The sequence below is a fragment of the Furipterus horrens genome, unplaced genomic scaffold (assembly GCF_987537825.1).
Source record: "Furipterus horrens unplaced genomic scaffold, mFurHor1.1.pri manual_scaffold_5, whole genome shotgun sequence".
NCBI classification, from domain to species: Eukaryota; Metazoa; Chordata; class Mammalia; order Chiroptera; family Furipteridae; genus Furipterus; species Furipterus horrens.
The window spans coordinates 162,415,123-162,420,109 of record NW_028327175.1 but is presented as its reverse complement, the minus strand read 5'-3'; the positions used below and the strand labels follow the sequence as shown (position 1 = coordinate 162,420,109).

Genomic DNA, 4,987 nt, shown 5'->3' with positions numbered 1-4,987 from the left:
ACTGGTGTTTTTTTTTTTTAATTACAGTTGGCATTTAATATTATTTTATATTAGTTTTATATGTGTAGCATAGTAGTTAGACATTTATATAATTTACACAAAGTGACCTCCCTCCCTAGATAATTCTAGTACCCACCTGGTACCATACATAATTATTTCAATATTAGTGACTATATATATCATGCCCTGGCTGGTTTAGCTCAGTGGATTGAGCGTCGGCCTGCGAGCTAAGTGTCGCTGGTTCGATCTTCCAGTCAGGGTACATCAGAGAAGGAAAACTCTGACTCCAAAAAACCTCCGCTGCCTTGCGGCATACCTCTTCAGGGGAAAGGCTAAGGGAGTAAACCCCGACAGAAAATCCGGAGCCGGAGTCCCTAAGGCGGTTTGACGTTGTAGTCAACACCGGCAACTCCTGCGGCGCACCTGAACCCAAGCTGTATCGACTCCGTCTTTCCCTTGGACCCTTCAGCTGCGAAAGAGAGGGGGGGTCTGCTGCATGGGCAACAGCAGACCCTCCATATTACCCTGCCCAGGCTCTGTAGCTTCAGCGTCATCGCAAGATGTCGATTCAACACGGGAGGAGACAGATACTATGTCACTCCCGAGTCGGACTGCACAGCCATTCTCGGCGGTGCAGATGGACTCTTAAGAAGCTACACCATCGTCTCTCGAGACGGACGGCTGCCGACGACGACGACGAGTGACTATATTCCGCCCTGGCTGGTTTGGCTCAGTGGATTGAGCGTCGGCCTGCGAGCTAAGTGTCACTGGTTCGATCTTCCAGTCAGGGCACATCAGAGAAGGAAAACTCTGACTCCAAAAAACCTCCGCTGCCTTGCGGCATACCTCTTCAGGGGAAAGGCTAAGGGAGTAAACCCCGACAGAAAATCCGGAGCCGGAGTCCCTAAGGCGGTTTGACGTTGTAGTCAACACCGGCAACTCCTGCGGCGCACCTGAAGCCAAGCTGTATTGACTCCGTCTTTCCCTTGGACCCTTCAGCTGCGAAGAGAGGGGGGGTCTGCTGCATGGGCAACAGCAGACCCTCCATATCACCCTGCCCAGGCTCTGTAGCTTCAGCTTCACTGGAGAGGACACTCCAGCGTCATCGCAAGATGTCGATTCAACACGGGAGGAGACAGATACCGTGTCACTCCCGAGTCGGACTGCACAACCATTCTCGGCAGTGCAGATAAGACTCTTAAGAAGCTACACCATCGTCTCTTGAGACGGACGGCTGCCAACGAGTGACTATATTCCTTATGCTGTACTTTACATCTGTGACTATTTTATAACTAGATTGGTTTATATATTTTTTAGTTAAATTTATTGGAGTGACATTTTTAAAAAATATTTTATTTATTTATTTTTAGAGAAGGGAAGGGAAGGAGAAAGAGAGGGAGAGAAACATCAATGTGTGGTTGTCTCTTGTGCAGCCCCACCTGGGGACCTGGCCTGCAACCCAGGTATGTGTCCTGACTGGGAATTGAACTGGTGACCTTTTGGTTCACAGGCTGGTGCTCAATCCACAGAGCGACCCCAGCCAGGGCTGGAGTGACATTTTAAAAAGATCACTCTGGCTGCCATGTGAGAAGAGACTATTGGCAGATAAGGGTGGGAACAGGGAGATATTAAGGAGGCAATTGGATTACCTAATAATTGCATAATAAGAAAGCAATTACCCCAATAGTTCAGGTAAGGATGTTGTTAAGATAAACTACAGGGGTACATCTGTTGAAGGGTTGAAAGAGAAATTAGTGACAGACACATAGAAAACTAAGTAAAGTTTTAAAATAAGCCAGTTATTAACTAAAGGAAAAACAGAAATTGTATATGAAAGAAAAGGTAATTATAGTAATTCATGTGACTCAGTTGTGAATAATGTTTCTATAGTGATAATCATGTAAACACAAAATGTTAATTTATCCAAATATTATCACATGGCTATACTGGGAGAGTATGTGATGAAACTATGGCTGATTTCCCTAACATTGAGTTTCTATATATCATGTAAAAAAAAAAAAAAATTAACCCAAAAAGATGGTACATTTACTCAATAAAATACTACACAACCGTAAAAAAGAATGAACTCTTATCTTTTGTGACAGCATGGATAGAACTGGAGATTATTATGCTAAGTGAAATGAGCCATTCAGTGAAAGACAAATACCATATGACCTCACTTACACATGGAATCTAAGAACAAAATAAACTAATGAATGAAATAGAACAGAGGCACAGATACATGGAACAGACTGACAGCTGTCAGAGGGGAGGTAAGGAGGGGACTAGATGAAAGAAGGTGAAGGGATTATCCAAAGAACGCATAAACATAAACCATATACACAAAGAACAGTGTGGTAATGGCCAGAGGGAAGTGAGGGAGGGCAGGGTTGGACAAAGGGAAGGAAAATGGGGACATCTGTAACAGTGTAAACAATAAAAATAAAGTAAGAAAGTAAAATAAATGTACAAAGAGTATAAACAGACATTTCAAAGGAAAAAAGAAAGGAGAAATGAGTCTTAAACTTCCAAAAACAAGTTCAACTTCTCTCAAAATAAAAGATAGAAAAGTTGGAACTACACAGATGTCTCTTTTCTCCTAATCAGATTGACTAAGACCCAGAAGTTTGATAACACTGTGTTGGGGAGGATATGGGTAAACAGGCCTTTGTATACATTGCTGACAAGGGTATAAATTGGTGTGACAATTTGGAAAAATCTATCCAAGTCACAAAATGTAGATACTCTTTTGTGTTGAACATGGAGATGGGCCACCCAGATATTACTCTTCAAAGAAGGTGTTGCTGTCCTATCTGCTGGAAGTTCTGTCAGCAGACAATCTTCAACTGTCAGCCCTTTTAAGTTTTGCCTTAACTGTAAAGAGTTTTCTCACTGAAGATCAGTGCCTTCCTGGGGCAGCCCATATCCAATGACTGATGAAGGAGGGGGTATAAAGTTCCAGCCACTTCTACCCAACATGGGCTGATCCTGGTAGGTCATTTCAGCTCCACAGCTTCCTTACAGAGTTGGCTGAGGCTGCATGGGGCCCCTCAAAGCTCAGCTCCTCCTTCTGCTCAGTCCCACTTCCTCCTTCTTTCCACAGCTGTTAATCCCAAGGGCATACACTAATAAAGATCCTGAACTCTACATTTCTGTCCCAGAATCTGGCTCTCAGAAACCTAATCTGTGAAATTTTTGACCCACTGCTCCATTTCTAGGAATTTACTCCATAGATAACTCACACAAGTGAAATGATGTATATTCATAGCAGATTATTTGCAAAAGCAAAAATTGGAAACATCCCAAATGTCTAATTAGATAAGTTATGTATTCCATTGTACAGATATGACCAATTAAATAAAGGCATGTCTATACAATGGAATACCATAAAGTTCTATAAAAAATTTGGGAAGCCTTTTATTTAATGATATGAAAAGATCTTCAAAGTATGTGTGTGTGTGTATTTGTAAGTGTATGAAAGATGCATAAAATCTAATGTCATTTGTTGCCTTGTGATTAGGGTGTCTCAGGGATAGAGGTAGATGGCAAATTTTTCAATTTTAAACTAGATGGATGTGTTACATAATGAGTAGAAACAATTTTTACTTGTTGAATTATTTGATTTTTAAAACTACATGTAAAAAACCATATATGCACAACTCTGACAAAATAAAAATTAAGTTTAAAAAGACTTACCTGTTAAAGAAGAAATAAAAGAACAAATTGTGCAGAATGAGTCCCATTAAAAAAATGTACACACATAAAGATAGACACATTGGTACAGCATGGAAAAAGTCTAGAAGAATACAACAACTTAACAGTGGTTATCTTTGTGGATAACGTTAGAGTGGAGAGAACTTTTTATTACTTCATTAAAATACTAAGTTTATTTCACATGTATATTTTTGTCTCCCCACCATTTCCGTTTGTCTGACCACCATTGCTACTATAATCTATTAATAACACTCCATACATACTTAAAACCAAACAGAGGGTGGAGTGCCATCTTTAAAAACTAAACAGGCATTTTGGACAACACATTCTTAGCAATGGAACTTGGACAACATTTGTCAGGCGTGGTAGGGAAAGTTCTTACTCTGTATTATGAAAAGGACAGCCAGATATCAACTGTAACAGAAATGAAATAAGACGGAAATTTTTAACAAACTGTTTAAACTATTTTCTAAAGAGACTTCCTCCACTGCCAGAGATCTTAAATAGCCTCCTGGTTAGTCATCTGGAAGCAATTCTTCACAGAATTGATTAACTTGGCTTCCACTGTAGAAAGAGAACCATGTTTTTCTATACTTGCTTGCATTTTTACTTTAATGTCTTCTACAGAACTGGGTCCTTTTGGTGTTTCAGGAGTTGTTTACTGTTTTTTGAAGGATTCTTTGATCTTTTAATCTTGGTGTTGAAGGTTTTTGAATCTTTTCCATTCAGATTAAATTTTTGTGCATTTTTTACTGTCTCATAAAAACTTCTTCAGCTTCTTCATCATCTTCATCAGCAGCACCTTTTAATTTTTTCTGTGGAAGCTTGCTACCACTTCCAGGGGAAGAACACTTTCCAGATAAATTTAGGAGTTTTACACCTTCCTCCTCTTCATCTTCCTTCACAGCTACTAAGTGTTGTCCAGTAATATGCACAGGCCCTGAACCACACTTCAACCTTAAGACCACTGGTTGTTACTTCCAAGCCACCATGGGAAACTGTTGACTATACAGACATTCTCAAAGTTGCCGGTGTTACTTTAATTAGGCTGCCTTCATAATTTATTACCTCTGCTTCAGCAATGTGCAATTCATCTTTTATATCAGCCCCTAAACTTACCTTTTGTAAAGATAATTGGTGTGCCTCATTATCCACTTTAAAGTGATGATTCATCATTATCCACCTTAAAGTGATTATCTTTGTTGGCCCTTAGTTTACAACCAAACAGCCAGTTCTGGGGCCTCAGTGGGCTCATGTCCATGTCCGTGGAATC

General features: G+C 40.2%; 1 pseudogene; it reads right to left on the bottom strand.

Annotated features, from left to right (window-relative positions):
* Positions 1-4,183: 4,183 nt before the first annotated feature.
* Positions 4,184-4,987, bottom strand: LOC150010268 (nucleophosmin pseudogene; annotated as a pseudogene).